Source organism: Ursus americanus, chromosome 21 (genome assembly GCF_024610735.1).
Source record: "Ursus americanus isolate L20-20 chromosome 21, mUrsAme1.1.p, whole genome shotgun sequence".
Classification (NCBI taxonomy): Eukaryota; Metazoa; Chordata; class Mammalia; order Carnivora; family Ursidae; genus Ursus; species Ursus americanus.
This window is the reverse complement of record NC_142147.1, coordinates 2,344,297-2,364,394: the sequence shown is the minus strand read 5'-3', so window position 1 is coordinate 2,364,394 and position 20,098 is coordinate 2,344,297. Positions and strand designations below refer to the sequence as shown.

Genomic DNA, 20,098 nt, shown 5'->3' with positions numbered 1-20,098 from the left:
TCCAATACCACCCCTTCCCCACGCTGGCTGTGGGGACTGGGCCAGCGGCTTTGCTGCTCTGTGCCTCAGTTTCCCCACCTGCAAACCAGGGCTGTGGGTGGGCACTACCTGTCGGTGTTCTCCTGGGGCTTGCTGTGATCTCATGTGCAGAGTAACAGCTGGTAGGCATGAAGGGTCCTGGCGGCCGCAGCCCTTGCCTCACTGTCAGGTCAGCCCTCCCAGCCAGCCCCCGGCGCCCACGCCTCACAGACCCCCTTCCATGGCTTCCATCAGGAGATAGACACATGACACTGAGAGGACGTGGGATGGAGCAGGGGGAGTTAACCACGGAGCCCGAGGCCGCCCTCAACAACATCGCGTGAGGCTCGTTCTGAGAGCGCGAGCGAAGAGCCTGACCCAGTGGACTTGAGTTCCACCCCTGTTCCGTGGGGCCGCATCACTGGCCGGGTTTACCCAGACGCTGGTATCTGAGCTGCTTGCGTGCATCCAAAAGCGAGCACTCGGGGCGCCTCGCGTGGACCCTGCCACGCCCCTTCCATGCAGTGATCCTCCCTGTGGCCTTCACAGGCCAAGTAATGGAGATTCCGAGAGGTTAGGTCACCTGCCCAAGGTCACCCAGCAGCCATCGGGGGTCTACTGCCCGCACAGGGCAGACACCAACACCTGGGAGCTGTGTGTGTCCCCCTTCCCCCGGAGGGCAGGCTCTCACCTTGTCCCTATCTGTGGCCCCCACAGAATGCCGGCACAGCAACCAGCCAAAGAGGGTTCAAAAGTGTACACTGAAGAGACTCGTTTTCTTTCCCAGATGGTTAGATGGTTTTGAGCGTGTGGTGTCCAGAATGGACAGGAACGTCAGGCTGTTTGTGCGCGTGGGCACTGGGATGGGGGGTATCCAGTAGTTCCTGCCTCTACCGGGACCCACACCGCCCGTGAGATCTGTTTCCTTACCTCTAGGTTAGCTGAATGAGTTCCGGCAGAGCCAGTGTGCTTTGGGGGAGAAATCAACAATGAAGTGTCCCAGAACCTACCTGGGAACACAGAACCGAGCGTCCGTTTTCCAGGTAGAATACACAATCTCTAATTGGGTTCGATGTGCGGTAGGACCGAATGGCCCGTAAAATGGAAGCCCCTGATGGGGGAACCACACCCCTTCCTCTGCCATACTGATGCCAAAATAGTACCTGCACCTGAGACCCGCCCACGGTCACTCTTTGCTCAGGGTCCCACTCCTGACTGGGCAGCGGCCGTGCTACCTCCACCAACCCCCTGGAACCCGACACACATTCTCTCTCGTTCTCAAGTCAAGAAGGTGCTAGGAGCCAGGACAGCCCATTCTGAAGCCCAGAACCTGCCCCGCTATCCCAAGAGCAGAGCCTCAAGTTCACTTCCAGAACTGCCATGTCAGCCACACTCCATGGACAGCTTTGCAGACGTGCTCGGGAAGCCACCACTTCCTGCGACCTGGGCCCGGGTCCACGACGACCCACTGTCATGCATTCGGGAACTTGGAAAGGAGGCCATAACAAACACTGCAGAGGGACACGCTTGCTGGGGTCTTCACACCCACCTTCTCCCTGGCCACCTGTAAACAGAATCTTTAGGGATGCTTCTGGGAAACCCTCTGCTCTTCTGATTAAAAGACACGGACCCTCCCTGCCTCCTTCGAATGCAGACATGATGGCCGGTGATGCAGCAGCTATCCTGAGACCATAACAGGACAGGTAATGGCAATGTAGCAGACAGAATGACAACCCTCCCCGCCCCCGAACCGTCCACATCCCAATCCCAAGCACCTGTGAAAATGTTAGCTTACAGGGCCAGGGGGAAGCAGGGCTGCAGATGGAGTGAGGGTTGCTAATCAACATGGGGAGAAGACTCTGCATTACTGAGTGGCCAGTGTAACCACGGGCGTCCTTACAAGGAAGAGGCAGGCAGAAGAGGACAGCGGAGGGACAGATGTGATTAGGAGGGCAGAAAGACACCACACTGCCAGCTTGGGTGAGGACATGGAGGGGCCCACTTTGAGGGACGCAGGCATCTCTAGAAGCTGGGAAAGGCAATGATTCACGCCTAGAGTTTCCGGAAGAAACCAGCCCTGCTGATTCAGCTGGTGGGATTCAGCCCAGTGAGACCATGTCAGCAGGCAGACTGAAGATTATAAATGCATCTTGTTTCAAGCCAGCAAGTTGGTGGCCATTTGTTACAGCAGCGACAGGGCACAGACGCAAGCTGCCTGGGATGCTGGCTTGTGCGGTCGAGCAAATGCAGATGTCAGCAGCTGTTTCTCTAGACACGGAGTTTCTGCCTCATCACGTGACAAAAGGGACCCTGTGCCCGTTTCAGCCACTGCAGGTTGGACTACTTGTGACTCGAAGCTGAACGCCTTCCTGACTGGCACCTGCATTGCCCATGGATGTCTGCATCTCAGAATTCTTCTTGCAAGAGAGGAAGAGCATCGACAGCTCACACTGGGGACTGACCGCCTGTGACAGCACTCCCAGTCTGAAGATGAATTTCGGGTAGCTCTGGGGCCTCTTCCCAGAAAGGAAGGTGCAGTAAGAGCAGACCTCAGTGAGCAAGTCTCTCGAGAAGACTTTCTCCTCCACAGAATGCCCTAAAGCCCTTCAACACTCTACAGAGAGAGACGTGTTGTTAATTAAATGTTTACCGAATCCTAGAGTGGACCAAAGACACAAATCCTAATGGCCATACACGGAAGAGTTAACTTGTTGAGGTGTCACGGAAGAGGGTCCCTGGGACACCAGACATGTCCATAATTGCCCACTTGACAGGCCTGGGTAAAAGGATTCTCCAATTTAAGGTGAGGCTGGCTTCCTTGTTTTGCTTTTAGGGCAGGCTGTTTCTCCCTGACAGGATCCCGCTGTCGGACAGCCCTGTTTGGGGACCACGATTTCAGCGAAACATAATTTCTGCATTGCGTTTTCCTGATCTCCTTTACCGCCTGTCCTACAGTGGGGTTTCCAGGAATGGCCACGGTAAGGAGCGGGGCTGCCTCTGGGGATTCGTGGAGCGTGAGGGAAGACACAGGACCTTCGTCAGGGACATCCTGCTCTGTGCTGGGCGGGGGAACCGGGCTCAGGAGAGGGTCACCTGCTGCAGGACAGGCTTGACAAGCTGGGCACACATGTGATCCTTGCTGCCCTGAGTGTGCGCTAACACCCAGCCATGCACCAGAGAGCCGGTCCTGTGAAACGCTTAGTGCAGGGCCTGGCCGACAATCTGTGCTCTGCAAACCTTAACTATTGAAATGTCTTTTTAAAACTCACAGCAAACCTGTCAGGGAAACCTGGACAACGTTCCTGCAGTACAGGCCCAGAATCCGAGGCTGAGAAATGGGCCCATCTCTCACTGGCACCCAAGGGCTGGTACCCGCGTCGAGGGGCTAGGGCAACCACAACTCCTGTGCTCCTTCCAGGCGCCAGGCCCCACGAGAACCCCACATGCCACCCTGCTTGCGTCCCCTCAGCAGCCCTGGCAGGGCCGGCGCTGCCTGCTCTTGAGGGGAGGAAGCCCCAGCTGGGGAAGCCGCGCCCTGCCCAGCATCGCAGAGCATGAACACAGGCGGAGTGGACTTCCTTAGCTGGTCCCCAGGATGCCCGGCCCCGCAGTGCGCAGCCAGGTCAGGGGGAGGCTCTCAGCCAGAAGCAGAACGAGTTTGCTCCCAGGGCCAGGCTCCATGCTTGGAGAGCCCACTGGCAGAAACACCCTGCTCTCCCAAGAGCCTGAGGTGGTGCGGGGGCCACAGAAGGACGAGGGAGGCCGTGGTGCCCCCCGGCATGTGGTCAAGAAGGGGGGCCCTCCTCCCCAGAGCAGCCCCACCCCCATTCCCACGGGGCCCGGACTCTCCACAGGCCCCACGAGCACCCTCACTGGCCATGGCCAGGACCATGGGGCTACCAGGGGGTTGCCATTTGAACCCCACTCTGACACCGGCTACTGGTGGACTCCCATGTCCTTCTCCGTGAAACAAGAAAGAAGGCATCTACATTAGGGAAGTCTTGGCCAAAACCCGATCCCTTATGCTCCCAACTGGTAGCAACATATTAATTCATTTTCTTTGTAATGAGGCTGTGGGTGAAATCTTCAGAACAGTAAGAGATAAACATCTCATCAAAAGAGTATTTGCAAAGAAAAACGTCTCCCTCACCTTCAAACCAAGAGAGCGTCAACACTCAGCCCTCTGCTGGCTGCCTGACCACATCTGCTCCCCGCCCATTCCTCCTTGTTGACAGGATTTGGGTTTTATTTGGCTTGGCAGTGGACCCGACTAAAAATATGCAGTTTCCCAGACTCCTTTGCAGTGGAGAGTGGTCAGGTGACTCAGTGGCAGCCAGAGCGACGGAGGTGAGCTGCCGAAGAAGGCCCTTCCAGAACGACAGGACGGCACGCCTCTCCCTGGCCCGGGGCTGAGCCTCACAGGTGCGGTGTGCACCTCATGCCTGAGAGCCCACAGGCACTGAACCCAAAAGATGGGCGGAGCCGGGGCCCTGGCCAGACTGTCCACCTCCAGCCCCCGAGGCCTCAGACAACCCGCCTTGTCACTGCCGACCACCGCGGTTCCGACCAGTGCACCATCAGAATGTGAGGAGCTGCCCCCCACGCCATCTTCCAGGAAGGGACACTGGCGGTAGACAGACAGTTTCCATGGAAACCACTCCCACCCAGACCAGGGCCTGCCTCCCCCTCGCCCGTGAGAGGATTGACGGTGATGCCATCCATTCAGCATGTTCTTGGTCTTCCTTGGGGCGCAGAAAGGTGGGCTGTCTCTACTCACTAGAATAAACGTTTTATTTATTTGTCTGTTTTATTTATTTGTTTCCTTGGTGAAACCAGTTTCCCAAGACATACATGTAATTGACACACCCGGATTTGCTGTTTCCTCCTGGCTTGTGATTGAGGGGGATCCCCTCTCGGGGGCCAGGGAGCCTGCGTCTGTGAAGCGGGGTGGCCAGACCCGCCGGCTGGTTGTGGGACAGTGGTGCGGAAGCTAAAGCAGTCACCGGCCCTGACGTCCATGCTCTGAGCTGGGCCCAGGTCTCGGACCGCGCCTACCCTCACAGCCCACTGCCCGCAGGGGCCCACAAGGAGGCTCTGCGCCCCTCACCGGCTCCATCACCCAGGCCTGGGTTCCTCAGCCCCCACACCAGGCTGACCTCTCCCATCTCTGTTCGGACACCCGCTGGCCCATCACACACGCCCCCCACAAAGCCTGTGGTTGCCCACATGCGTGTCTGCCCTCCCGATGGACCACGACAGAAATGACCTCACATGGGTCCCCAGCTTTAAACCAGAGCCGCCCACATGTGCCACACACGTGAGCCTGTGAATGCCTGCCCACTGAACGAGGGAGGGGGTACTGTAGCTTGGGTTTGGAGAACTGGCATGGCAGGGCTTTGTCTTGCCACGTGGACCTTGTTTTCTATCCCAATGTCATGTCCTGACATCTTGTACCTCGGGGTGAATGCGGAGGTGACAGTCTCTGATGTGGTCCATCTGCCACATGGGAGAGATGGCTGAAGGTGACCCCAGAGCTGAAGGGAGAATATGCTCTTGCATATAACGGCCCAAAAAGGGTGGGGGGAAGAAGGGAAATATTCAGATAGTTACCCTGAATTCTTCACTGCACTTAAGTGGGGTCTCGAAGAAAGGAGGGGACTGGCTCGGTGGAGAGGGGAACGGCACTCCAGGGGCAGGAACAGCATATGCAAAGGCACTGAGGCACAAAACGGCATGGAGCCTCGAGGAGCGGCAAGCTGTGAGCCTCGAGGGCATGTGTCAGGGAGCAGAGAGATGAGAGCAAAGGCTGGACCGTGGCCGTCGGTTTTTATGACACAATATTGTCATTAATTCCCTTCACAATAACAACACAGTTACTGGCTGCTGACCGTGTTCTGTTCGCCTGACGTATATCACCTCAAGCCCCACATGAGGTGGGTCCTATTGTTATCCCCACTCTACAGAAGACAAAACCGAGGCCCAGAGAAACGAACTGACTTTCCCCAGGACAGCCATTCAGAAACAGCTGAGCTAGAATCCCAGCCTCGTGCTGCTGGCCTCACAACCTCATTCTCAAGGGCCACGTTAGACCACGAGAGCGGCTCATCACCCTGGCAACTATGTCGCTGCCAGCTTTCACCACAGGCAAGCTCGTGTGACGTCTGGGCGGCCAGCGGGGCGGCCCTGCTGCCATCGGTTAGGCTGACTTACGTGTCCAGAGTTCCACGGCACTGAATGGGGCACCAGGCTCTGCGCGTCCCTTGTCCTTCCTCAGGCCGGCACGGGCACTTCGCACAGGCAGCAGGGGCACGGGAGCGCTGCTGGAAACACATCAGTGCTTCTCCAAGCTTCTGCCTGCATCATGTGTGCTAACATCTCACTGACCAAAGCAAGTCGGACGGCAAACCCAGACCTGAGGACAAGGAAATCTTGTGAAAGATCTTCTGAAAGAAGGAGCTACAAATCCTCAGCCTAGGGCTTGGACCCAGGGAAGGGTGAAGGCCTCCGACCATGTACGCATTCCCCCTGCTGCAGGTGAGGAAGGCCGGGGCTAAGGCAGAGGAGCTGTTGCAGCAGGAGAGGAGGGGGCCTCGCTGAGCCAGTGCCTCCCCGGGGTGTAGGAAGGGTGACTTGTCTGGGGCCACAGCACGCGTCAGTGCGAGAGCTGCAATCCTTGACCAAACTTCTGACTTCGAGACCCCTACCCCTTGGGACTTACACCTGGGTGGGTCACTAGATCCGACTGAGAAAAACAAAAACTTCTCTGAGTACTTAAAACAGAGCAAATTCAATACCTAGAACATTGCTGTGGAGATGGAAAGACTCAGAAGCCTACGAGTGGAACCAGGGGATGAGAAGGCACAGGAAGCTGCTGGCACCCCTGGGCAGGAGGATGGGAGGAGCCAGGGGTGGCTAGAGCCTGTCCATGTAAGCAGCACCACCACCAAATCCACTGCGGCTCCTCCCCCCACCCCGCACAGTCAGACCAGCCAAAAGCAGGGATGCAGGAGTCTGTTCAGGGCAGCCTCTCAGCCCCAGAAGCACAGGGCGGGACAAGGGAGAGACCTGAGGGCAGAGGGCTCCCAGAGAGCCAGGATCTGCCTGTCCCTGGTATAGGTAGCCTCTGTCTCCCGTGTGCTCCGGGGCAGCACCCCTCCAGCGGCCAGAACGTGCACACAAACCCTGGCTCTGATTTGGGAGGTCTAGGTGGGGCCTGGGCCTCTGCATTTCTAACTGACTCCCAGGTGCTGCCGATACTGTTGGTCTATGGGTCACGCTTTCCATGGCAAGGTGCTAGCATGGGAGCACCGCAAGGACATGCTAACGACTTCACGAAGACCATGGGCCCAGCTCTCCCTCCTTCTACGAGCCTCTGAGGCAGGAACAGCAGAGAAAACCAAGAGCCAGCAAGCTCAAGAGACTTACCCAGGGTGCCCAGCTGGTAGATGTGATGCAGGCAGCCCCTCTGCCCATTTATTTCAGGGGCTCGCCCAGAGGCAGTTGTGATGTGATCCTTTATCCAGCATGCTCTACAGGCCCAGATTTTGCATTCACTGTCTCAAATCCTCACAACCTGAAAAAGGAAGATTGCTCCATTTTACGTAGGAGGAAACCGAGGCTCAGAAAGGTTAAGGAGTTCACCAAGATCAGCAATGAGTGAGGGCAGAGCCCCATGTGAGCCCATCTCCAGCTCTAACACTTCTGCTCCAGGCATCACACCTCCCCACCTCCCGAACCCTCCTGCTCACACAGTCACTCAGCAAATAACTGGTTTAGCAGAGTGCTCAGAGACCCTGGTTAAGGACAAGGGGTCTGCGCTCCATTGGCCTGGATTCGTATCCACAGTTCTCCCCACCCCTGCACAGCAGCTGTGCCACCTGCAGAATCCCACTCAACCTCCCGGGACTCAGTTTCCTCAACTGTCAAGTGGGGACAATGGCGTTCCCCACGCTGTCCACCTGCTGGGAGACAGCAGCCGTCATCCCAGGCAGTGCCTGGCCCGTGGCCAACTCTGGATTAACACCCACCCTTGCTGCAAGCCTGCAACAATCCCAGCGCTTAGATTCTAGGCAGGGGAGATAGTCAACTGGCAAACCGAATAACAGGAGTTTGTTAAATGTCCAAGTGTCCAGTGTTAGGGCTCTAAGAAGGTGGGGTGCTGGGGTCGTCAGGGAGGGCAGTGCTGTTGTCCAAGCCTCAGTCCAGGCCGGGCCTGTGGCCGCATCTGCTCGTGCCGCAGGGCTGGGCACTCCGGAGTCCTCCTGCTCCGTGGACAAGCAACAGCTCCGGTTGGGAATGGGCTCCATCCCCGTCACCAGCAAGCCCAGCCGCAGCCCGGAGGGACACCTGCGTGCCCAGACCCTCTCCGGGCGAGGGTCAGCATGGAATGTCAGGGCCCTGGCACAGCTCCTGCTGGACACCTCCTGTTCAGAGGCAGCAACGGCAAGGCCACTGGGAAATGCGGCCTCCGAGTCTCGTTGGTCCAAACCACGCAGAGATGTGGGGCAAGAGCATTTCTGAGAGGCAGGCAGGGATCTGAGTTTCTGGCACGTGTCTGCACAAAGAACCCCAGGCTTCTTGCTCCTGACATGCCGCTTAAACACGTTAGCGGAACGCCGGATGGAGTCCCCATGATTCCCCATCTCCTTCTGAGAGAATTCCCCGGGACGGACGAGGACGTAAACACATTGTGTCCCGTGGGCTTTGCTCCCCCACTGACGGCTCTCTCCACTGAAGGTTGAACTCTGGATGCTAAGTGGGTCTTCTGGTTTGTTTGGGTATATTTTTCTCTTTTCTTTTACCTTTTAACTAAAACACAACACAAAATAAGAGCTCTGATTGCATTCAGCTGTTAGGAGGGAAGTAACTATGCCTCCCCACCTCTGCTGGCAGAGATCAAACGTGACTTTCTCAAAAAACAAAAAGTGGAAAGTTTACAAATTCGGGACTCAGACCCTGCAACAGCGCGCCATCACTCCGAGCTGCCTGACGCGCTTGCTGGCAACACAGGCCTTGGTGTTTCTGGAAGCCCACGTGAAAGATAGCACCCTGTCCACTTTCTAGCCTTCCGCCAAAATAAAACAGTAAAGAATAAAGTATTAAAAAGTATTTTAAAAATAAAAAATAAAATAAAAATAATAGCCCAGAAGAGCAGCAGCAATAATCTTTGTATCAACTGAGGTCCTATCAGCCTGGCTGGCAAATTGAAACATAAAAATATTTTAAGCTGAAATTGTTCAAATTGTCTGGTTGAATTCATTTTCTAAAATAAAAAAAAAAATCTTGCCCCAAACAAGTTTATTCATATACATGAAGTCTGAAAGTGATTTTCCTTGCTGGGTTGAAACCTGAAATATTTTCAGCTAAATGAGAAAACGTTCACTGTTGAACGGCTTAGTAGAGCTGTCACAAATGTGATTTCTGGAAATAAACAAGATCGTAAGGAGGTTGGCCAGAGCAGAAATGTAAGTCAACATTAGTAGCTGGTGTCATTAAATTATCCCTTAAGCCAAGGTGCCAAGTGACACAAAATTTTTCGTGTTAATTCTAATACGATCACCTCCCTGGGTCTGCACAAATCTGAACGGCTCTCTCTCCAGAATCACTAATTTTATTTTCTTCAGTGTCCACATATCAAATAGCTCTCTCTGTTCTGCTAACACACCCAAGTATTTGGGGTATACAAGTTCCTATTTTCTCCGTATCAATTTACAAAGGTTCACTTGATACAAATGTGGCTCAATAAACAATGTTTATTTTTTATGGGTTAGTATCTTGCTCAAGAAAATTAGAACTAAGTTTCAGGAAGATTTATTTTCATTTTAACTATTGTTCACTGGTCAGCGCCACTCAATACTTAAATGACTTTCTCCCCAAAGGGCAAAATCTTTAAAGCAGAACAGAATTTATTTAAACAGCTGGGTTTCTTGCACGACCATCCTATTAATACAGAGACTTACGAGCGGTGGTGACTTGCACAGTTTGAAAATACGTACATGTTAAAAAGCCAGCACGCCATTCGATTAAATTTTTAAAGAACGGGACGTGATTAATCACTGCCAGACATGATGAAGGTATTATACTGTGCTACATGGATGTGTTTCTAGGTCCTTACATGGCGTTTCACATTGGGAGTCAAGTGAATTCCCTCACTATCTTTTTATTTTTCAAACACAAATGATACCATCATTTTTAGGGACAAAAGATAAGACTTCTTGCTGTTTCAAGTAGCGTCAATGTGCGTGCTGTTTCTTTTCAAATTAAACAATGTGGCAAATTATTACATAAAACAAATTAAGGAATCATGTTGTCTGTCCCATGAAGAACCAAAACATTGAAATCATCTACAATTGTCTTCAATTTAATTTTAACATGACATAGGTTGAAAAATGTGCTCATCGGGTTTGGGGATTCTCTCTAGTAAGAGATGGGGACAGAAGAATGTCTGTTTGTTCTTGAAATAAAGTGGGACCTTTCCTCAGTGGCAGAGCAGGAGACGGTGCCCTTGAGAACACTCGTGGAAGAGGAAGGTTGGGAAGCTCTAAGAGTGTGGGAGCAGCCGTTCAGCAGGTGCTGACAGAATGAAACACAGGGTCCAGGTGGATATTCCCACATGCATCCCTCACATCCAACGGAAAAGCCTTTTTTGAGAAGGTGAGACTCGGATGTATCGCTCACTGTACACGCGTGACTTCCCGGGTCCGTGTGGATGCACGTGAGCTTCCTCACCACGCTCTCGCATGTACGCTCCTCATGGTTACTATAGGAGTATCGTAAGGGTGTCGGTGTTTCCCTCCTAAACATGAACAGGTAACAATTACATCTTGAAATAGCTGCTGAGCTTCTTTCATTTCTATCTTGAACGTTTCCGGGAAACACTTCTTTGAACGCTCGCTGGGCGCCTTCTCAGACCATTTCAGGAGGGCGATGCTTTTGCTAATTAACATTTGGCTTAAATACTTCACTCTTTCACAGCTTGGCATGTTTCAAGGGAGGCCTCAAAAACTTTTTACTTCTTACGTTTATCGCTGACTGGATGCGCTCCGGGAGAGGTGAAGAGGAACCTGACCGGAGACCTGACCGGATTTCGGATTTCGGGCAGAATCTCAGCGTCTTCCCCACCCCCACCTCCAGGGGCCACTCCAGAAGTAACATCGCCATCTGCCGGGCAGTAGGGGGGCCTGCATAAGAAGGCCAAGCTTTCTGCTCCAGCAATCCAATTAGAATACTTGCAAAATATGTTGAATAAATCGCCATAGCTTTCCGGCCAGGACAACGAGGACGGGACCCTCTAGGCAGACATGCAGGAAAGTGGCCACAGTCTTCTGGCACACCTCTGGCGTGCAGCAATTTCAAAAATGCTCTAGCCCACCGCCGTACCCTGTGACCCCCGAAATTGAGGAGGTGAAAAAAAGTGAGGGCGTTGCTATCTTTAATTTCTAAGACTTTTAGATTCGTTATGAATTTCCAGGGTGAAGGTTTATTTTCCCAGCGGTCAGCACCCACCTTTTCCTCCCCACACTTCCCCAGGCTGGGGGCAAAGGGGAGACAGACGCACACACTCACACCCCCCTGGGGTTCTTTAACGTGACAAGGCTTCACCAACACAAGAGTACAAAACTGGGATAACCCAAATATTATTCTGAATCCTTTTTCTCAGGCACTTAAGCAAAAAAACTACCATTTTTGAAGTTTATCTAACTTTTCCTTATAAATACAATCACGTTCCGATCATACATCTGTCCGATGTCGGTTTCTGGATTTTCTTACGCAAATAACCAGCTTGCTTTCCTCCTTCTCCCTGCTCCTAACAGATCACTGGATTTGCCCTGAAATTTGAGCATTAATTGCTTTCTCTTGGTAATTAAAGGCAGGATATTCCTTTCACGAGAGAACTGCGTTGTTTTACAATTGCCTACACTCATTAGCATAGTTTCATGGAAAGAAGTCAATTGTGGCCTAGAATGTCAATATTTTTTTTTACAATCCTCCCAACATTTGACAAAGATGTTCAGAAGATTTTTAAAAAATAAACAACTTATGTTAAATGAAAAATACCATTACATTTGTTAGGTATCACAATGCACCCATTTTTAAAGAGAAACATTTTTACTGAACCTTACTTTTCTTTATTACACATCATAAAAATTTTTTAAGTGTCCTAGGAGCCTAAAGTCAGGCTTGCTATTGCATTACACTCAGGAATTACTTCATTTCATACATATATTCATTTCACGTATATGTATGCGGGTATAACCAAAGTATTTACATTTTGTAACTTAATTTCTCACTCAGTAGAGTTCGAAAGATCTGGACATTATAAAGGCAAACTCATTTTCTGCTGGAATGGAATGAGAAAATGAAAATTTTAAAATTCATTTTATTAGGTAAATTCAGGAGGGACTCACTGTTTGCCCTGAAATAAACCAGCCTGCTTCTGTTGACTTTCGCCATCTTTCGGAGCCTTAAAATGAAAACTGGAGTCAGTGCAGTTGGTGAGCTCACTCCCCCTCCCCTTCCCATCCCAGGTTTGTACAGACATCTAGAGGCTCCTTTCCTAAAAGCCAGCGGTGGTGCTGCAGGCTGACGGAGGGGTTCACGGAGGAGCCCCACCAAAGGTGAAGTGGTAGAGAAAGCCACAGGAGGCAGGACAGACAGACGGACAGGGTCAGAACATCGCTGGAGGAAGACCAGGGAGTACTCACAATTTCCAGTGCCTGCTGCCGTCCGTCTCCCCGTCCCGGTTCCAAAAGAAATGTGGCTCTTTTGTGCAGAACCAGAAATGAACATCCAGGAAGTTGGCAAAATCACTAGCTAAACAATCAATAGGGGAAACACAACAAAATAAATTGCCAAATTTGGGGGATTTTTCCTCCAATAAAGGAATAGAAAAAGAGTAAACGGGAGGGTGGCGGGAAAGGGCCTATTTTATTTTCCTCTGTGAGACCGAGCCGGGCCCCAGATGGGCCTAAGTGTGGACCTGGGTACTTGCTGTCCTGCACCCACATAAGGGAGACGACCACCGGCCGACTCGGTGCTCGGGCTCACTGCAGACCCCGAGACTCTGTGCGAGTTGTCCGAGTTCCTGCGGCAGATCTGAAATGAGTTTTCCTATGAAAATACACTTAAAACTCAGCGACCCCCACCCCTCATGAATGCCTTCAGTGACAGGAAATGTTAACCATTTTAAGCGCTTTTTATTTGCATTTGCTCCGAGGCTGAAGGAGTGAGGGAGAAATGTGCTCTTCATGGTCGGTGGCGACAGGGATGGAGGGGTGAGCCGGGACGTGTGTTTCTGGGCACGGGGAGAGCACCCTGGGTCCTGAGTTGACCCCAGACAGCAGTGACTTCGCCTTGAATTCCCACAGAAGGGGGAGAGGGTTTGCATGTTGCAGTGAGTCGTGTTCCAAATTCCCCTGTGTTGTTGATGAATGAGAAGGCAGTACCCTTCCACCCTCCAGCCGGGGACGGTAAAGCAAAGGGCCTGTCTTGCAATGTTTGTGGTGCCGAGATGTGTTTGTGTAAGTGTTTTCTCCCCGGGATCAAAAAAAGATTTTTTTTCCCCCAAATCAACTAAACACTGCAGCTCAGAAACACAAGGAATGTGTACAACATTGTCCTTCAGAAATCCATCTTGAATTTTTTTTAAAGTCCTCTCTTTGATCAAAAGCCGACAGAGAATTACATTTTTCTCCATTCTGTTGCATTTAACATGGACTCACACAGGGTGAGTTTAAACAAGCAGATGGCCTAAGCATGAATGCTCCTTTCAGTCTGAGCAGTCGAGGTGGGCTGGTCCGAGGGGGCGGGGGAACTGCAGTGGGGATTAGTTACAGAGAAGGGGCAAAAGCTGCCTGTTTCGGGGGCAGTTAAGACAAGAAGAAACCCGTGATGAGAACCATGGACACTACCTCCGTGCGCTGGGCCGTGGTCCTCTCGCAAGTGCACAGGGTAACGGCAAATCCTTCTGCAGGAAGGCAAACAGTCTGCTTCATTCAAGGGTGGCAAGTAGGGAAGACAAAACAAAACACAACAAAAACCCTTCAAAGTGTATTTCAGGAGATCATCGAGTGCCCAGCGAGTGCATGGTAACCGCCCCCGGTTGGGAAATCCTGCACCAGAGCCCAGCTCTAGGAGCCTGGAGATGAAACGGGAAACTGAGAAAGGCCAGTCCTGGGTTGAGGGGCTTCAAGGGGTGGGTGCAAGCCGGGCCCACTCCCTCCAAGCCCCAGCAGAACAGCTGCTGTGGCCCCCATTATGGACTCTGAGCTACCAAGCCATGGCCGACAGGGACCAGGAGGATGCACACAGCTGGGGCACACATTCCAGGGCACGTGGACACTCTGATGTCACTGCTGACAGCCATGCCATCGTGTCTTCCCTGTGTCGAAGAGCGGAGGTGCTGGCTGATGTCTGTCTCTGTGTATGCTCCCCCTGACCTCAGAGACCCTCAGACGGCTCCCCACCCCCAACAAGTGCACAGAGCCCACAGAAAGGGACAGACTGCCTCACTACTGCCCACATACCGGGTGTTATAAGAAGTCCCCAAATCCCAGCCACTTGTTTGGATGAGGTCTGTGAACTGGCATCAGGGCCAGGTGGGTGGTAAGAAGGTCCAAGACAGCTTTTCCACTTTCCCTTGTACTGCAGGCATGGTGAGCATAACCTCCCCTCCGTGCTCCTTCTCCTCTGGGCTCAAGGTGGGCGGCTGGAAAGAAGGGAAGAAAGTTACAGGTCGTAGGGAGTAATTTATTGGCGATCGTGCATGCCCTCAAGAGAGCAGTTAATAAAAGGCCATGCGTTTACTGGAAGCTCGAACGAGACAAGAGGAGCTGGGACACTAACTGCAGACACTGACAAGGCTGGGCTGCTGTGAGCACGTTCCGGGGGCCTCTGGCCCGAGGACCCCACAGCCCAGGGGCCGTCCCACCCTGGCGCCTCTCACGGATGTGTCTCCATTCCCCAGGCTGCTGAGCTGACCTGTGGTGTCCCCGAGCTCGTGTGCTCCGATTCCAGCTCTCCCACCGTGTCGGGACTGACGCGGCCCCACGCCCAGAGCTGGCAGTGTCCTGACAAGCTGGCGAAGGCAAGAGAGCCTGCAGGGGTAGGAAGACGAGGAATGTTCTAGAAGGGGACAGAGTCCAGACCCTGGGCCAGGACACAAACAGCACCCACTTCCTCTTCTACTGGTCTTTGTCTGAAACACAGACAATAAACCAGGGGCGGGAGGTGTGGAGACCGCACGCGCACACGCACACAAACACCTCCTATTTGTCACTCGTTTCCTTAAATCCCAGACTATTTCTTCTTACTAAAGTCTTTTTTTTTTTTTTACACAATTTTATCCCTACTCTCACAGAGCTTCCCTCCTTAGTACAAACGAAGGTATTTCCCACAGCCCTGGTGCTGGAATGTTCTAAAATGCTAACATCGACACATTTCTACTTCATTTTATTACAGAAACGTTATTTTATGGTCCGGAGTGTGTGGTGTGTGTGAAGAGTAGGCAAAGGAGGGGTTCCCCTATGGAGGGGAGCTGCCCGCGGTGCCGCTGCCTCATATAAATCCCGAAAAGTGACAGTCAAGCTGGCAGGAGAATTTGGGAAACCAACAGACAAAATATACAGTGCAGCCCGTGGGCCTCACCTTTACAAGACAGAGAGAGCTTCTGGAATGGACGGGCTGGGACCTCCGGGGCCGCTCATTAGGCAGTTGATGAATTGGACAGGGGGCCCACTGCCCTCCTGGGGCAGTGAAATGCTCGAAAACCAAGTTTTATTAACCTAATAAAATGAAAAGAAAAAAAAGTCAAGGAAATTTCAGCTGCAAGAATAAATGCAGGAAGCACAGTAAGTTAACCTACTTTTAATATATTTGGAACGATTCTGGTGGACAACAGCCGCTCCCACAAAGACCCCACGATCCCGATGCTGGATTTCAGCTGACTGGCCAGCAGCAAGCCACAGCGGTCTAGACGCCTAGCGATGCCCTGTTCTCACGTTCTTAGGAATGAATTATAAATCAGTACTTTTTCATCTTATCTGACGCCACAGCCAGGGAGTTTCAAGAAGGAAAAATGGCAAAGGGATGTCTTTGGGGCAACCGTGGGTTCTGCAGAATGACGTGGATGCTGCCCGATCCTAGCCAGGACAGGAATGTCATCAGCACCCAGGAATCTGAGTGCACCCACCTTGCAGAGCAGAAATAAGAGAATTAGAGCAAATAAGTCCAGCATATGCAGACATGACAAGGTGTCCATTATTCACAAATACCTTCAGGGACCCTCGACTTTGAAACTGGGGGCTGGGAGGGTCTAGTTTAGGAAGAGGCCAGCACCAGGTGAGGCTCCCTACCTCTCCCGGAAGACGCATGCACAGCAGCGAGTGGCCAGGTCAATCAGCCACTTGCTGTGCGGACCTGAGAAAGTGCCTTGTCCAGCCGGGGCACCTGGCCTGGCCCCCTGCTCACTTTGCTTGAAACTCCAGAAGGCAAGAGAGCTTTATTGTCTCTGGATCCCGGAGGTAAAGGCTGCTAGCGGTTCTGGCTCACGCGGGGCCCGCACACGGGAGGGAGGACACGTGTCAGCCCCAGACGTGTCAGCAAGAACATGCCACGGAGGGAAAGCTGCCTCCTGCCGGATCCCCGATTAGATGCACACCAGCTCAGAGCTGGCCTCATGGCACCGTCACCCGTGAGGCAACGTGTGCTCAGAATCACCCCCAAATCACCCCTCTAAATCCAGGAAGGAGGGGTAGCCCTGTTCAGCGGGCGACGCGCACTCCCCCACGGCCATGCCTTTCTGCTTCAACATAAAATACGTGTATGCGCTAACAGGACATACACACACCCACACTACCCCACTCCTCCCGGAGCCACATTCCAGCCCTGGTGGCTCTCCTGTTCCTTGGGAACTTATGCAGCTCTGGAAGTGAGGATAGCTCTGTTTCTTTAAAAGTTGCTTTCACATTTCCTCCCTACAGGGGATTCTGGGGGCAGTGAGACGGTCCTGTGTGGTCTTGTGATGGGGCATATGTGACATCGCACAATCGACAAGACCCGCAGAACGTCCACCACCAACAGTGACCCTCACGGAAACTATGGGCTTTACCCGACGACGATGTGTCCGCGTTGTACCAAGGGTGCTGCGATGAGGCACAACGTCCCTGACCTGGAAAACTGAGGCAGGGGCGGGACAGAGATGGGGACTGGGCTTGCCACTGGATTTTTCTGTAGACCGAAAACCTGCAGTCTACTAAGAAAAGAACCTCACTGCCAAAGTGACACAAGGAATTTCCCTTCGCCTGAGCTCTTCCCCTTTGGTATTTCCTGGGACGGGATTTTCAGAAAGTGGCAAAGTTCAGAACAAAACAAAACAAGCCCACCAAGGCACAGCTATTTCAGCCGTCTGCTCAGGGTCCTTCTGGGCAGGGTCCGGCCTCTAGGACGTTCTCCCGGGCAGGTTTCAGCAGACCGGGGAGCAGCCAGGCTAACTTCAATGATGTTCTATTTATCTTTTATTTTTATACTAATGTCCATTGAGCTGAGTGTAGTGACAGGATCACTATAAATAAACCGAAATCCTGCTTCCCGTTTGCAGTTGGTTAGACCCAATTTACAGCTGAATGTCAGCCTGCCAACCGGGATTACCAGAAGGACTCTGCCCCTGCCTGCAGAGTCTGCAAACCTGGCACAGCTCATGGAGGAGGAAACCACCTTGGGGTGTAGACTCCAAGGGGACAGCTGGCCTGGGGAGCCTGCTGCCTCAATCAGGCAACAGCCTCCCTGACAGCTGTTGGCAAAAAGACAGGCCCTGTCCCTGGGGAGACAGACAGACAGACAGAGACAGGGAAGGAAAGAGAGAAAAACGGAGAGGGGCTGGCTGTCCACCCGGTGTGCTCACGGGAGTTGCTATTTGCCGCCTTGGCCACGGGGAACATGGACGCAGCTACCCCCTCACACACACACCCCACACAATCTGGCCCTTGTGGCCACAGGGATGCCACCAGGTGGCGATGGGACAAACTCAGTTTCGGGTTTGGCTCCCATGCAGGAGCTTTTTATGGGGTGGTCCCAGGATCTCAAATACCTATGCACAGAGGGAGATGCCACGAATCTGTCCCTGCCACCAGTTTCGGGTCTGCGTGGTCCCACTGCACGACCTGAACTCCAGCATGGGGAACGCATCCCATACCTGACGCCCCCACGGAAGGGGGCTCAGAGGACACAGCAATGTGAGTCAGTGCCTGTCTCCCGCCCCTGCTAGCATGGACAGGGGCAGCTGGTTCCCAAACATCTGGCCCTGTCCCCACCATTAAAACTATACCTACTCCACAGGGCTGGGAGGGCAGAGGGGTAGAGGATATCTAGCAGAAAAGACATGCTCCCCCAGAAAGAGCCTCATGAATATTTGATCTTCAGACAGGACAGGTAGGACAAAGCAATGCCCAGTCACCCGCTCCCTCCCTCCCCACCCTTCCTCAGACTGATTTTCTAGACTGAGCCACAGATGTCATTATGGTACTTCTTTACTGACGGTTAGCACTGAAAAAGGAAACTTCAGCTAGTACCGACCATAAACAAGTAGTCATCGTCAGAGCCCATGTTTATGGGGTTTCCCCAGGCCCTGGCCCCTTTCTCGGATCAGAAGGCCGAGTGCACTGCTAGGAAGTGGCTGACCTGGGGTCTAAAGCCCACAGCCCGGCCTGTCTCCACCTGCCTCCTGTCAACCAGCTTCATCAGGGCTGCCTCCTGCTAAGGAACCCCAGAGCCGAGGCAACACGCTTCATTGCACTCATGTCTTCACTGGAACTGGTTTAGGAACAGTGCTGGACCCAGAGGTGGTGGATAAATGTAGGCTCAGCAGGCCCCGAACCCCGTTAGGCTGCTCTCCTGCTTGGGCGCTGGGAGCAGGGATGCACCAGCCCAGAGGACAGACTCTCCTGGAGCTGCCCTCTCGCACGGAGCCTCACGGAGAGAACGAACAGGAAGTGCTCCATACGTCGGTGAGACGTCATGCAAGCAGGCGGGGTCAGCTCACAGACCTCGGAGTCAAAACACTTGTGCTCCTCTGCTTCCTGGGGGCGCTGCTGCTTGATCTGGAAGAGCTCTAGCCTTTCTGTCTGCAAAACGGGATCATAACTAACACCTGGGCTCCGGGGCTTGTGTGACACCGGGCACAGAGGAGCCGCCTGGCCAAGGCCATATCCGCAGTGACAAGCACAGCTCCTGCCCCGGGCTCTCGAGATGCCTCCCCCAGCCTGCCCCCCAGGGACCCCAGAGGGCTTTCATCCTGAAAGCAAAGCACACGGTCTCTTCAACAGGAAAATGAGTATAAGAAAATGTGTGCAAAACTGTGTAAAATAGATGATGCTGACCCAAAGCCTGGAAAGAAATACACCAAAACGTCCAACCCTGCCTAGGTGACGCTGTTTTGGTGGTAATATTACCAAAAACTCTTTCTCCTTCTCCAGTGTTCAGTGTTCTTACTACTTCGGTAAGAAAGAAGGCAAAATTGCAAAGGACGAGGAACTATAAATCAGAGGTGAATAGATGTGTTTTGCTCCTGACCCAGACTCATCTCCCAAGTACTGGTGAGGATGAGGCCCTGCAGTCATGGCAGTGCAAATACTCGGTCCCAGTAAGCCTCGCTGGAGTCAGAGTCTGGCCCCTATGGAAGGGCCCCTCTGGAAGGGCCCCTCCTGTCCCTGCAGTCCTTCCTCTGCCGCGCCCAGGATGGGGGCTTCCAGGTTTGCAGGGGGCCTGCAAGGCCTGCTGGGCCATGCTCCCGGGCTGACGCTAGCAGTCGCGGCTGTGGACCCTCCACCGCAGCCAGGATGCAGTCCACCCTGCCCCGCCGCTGAAACATCCGTGTTTTTCCACACCTTCTCTTTCGCCATTATCAACGGTGATGCAATTAGTACGCTCACACACACACACAAAGTAGCCTTGCTTTGCGGATCAGCGCGCAGGGAAGGATAGAATCCAAACCCTACACCAGTCCCCGATGCAAGCTGCAGCCAGAACCGGGTGGGCCTGGGGGTCTCTGTGGTTTCGCTTTGTCTTCCCTGTCTCGGGTTGTGAG

The 20,098-nt window shown here is 53.1% G+C and overlaps 1 protein-coding gene across 2 annotated transcripts in view; it reads right to left on the bottom strand.

Annotated features, from left to right (window-relative positions):
- The window catches only part of C21H16orf95 (chromosome 21 C16orf95 homolog), a 520,833-nt gene that overhangs the window by 305,135 nt on the left and 195,600 nt on the right, over window positions 1-20,098 (bottom strand). Inside the window, exons 4-10 of one of the 2 annotated variants that reach the window (XR_015727990.1) lie at window positions 15,664-15,800; window positions 14,998-15,113; window positions 14,544-14,725; window positions 13,929-14,003; window positions 12,723-12,831; window positions 7,444-7,591; window positions 6,229-6,430 (exon numbers count right to left, since the gene is read on the bottom strand). The gene's annotated coding sequence lies outside the window, so the exon portion shown is untranslated. The remainder of the gene's footprint in view (window positions 1-6,228; window positions 6,431-7,443; window positions 7,592-12,722; window positions 12,832-13,928; window positions 14,004-14,543; window positions 14,726-14,997; window positions 15,114-15,663; window positions 15,801-20,098) is intronic. The other variant, XR_015727991.1, reaches the window with a different exon arrangement.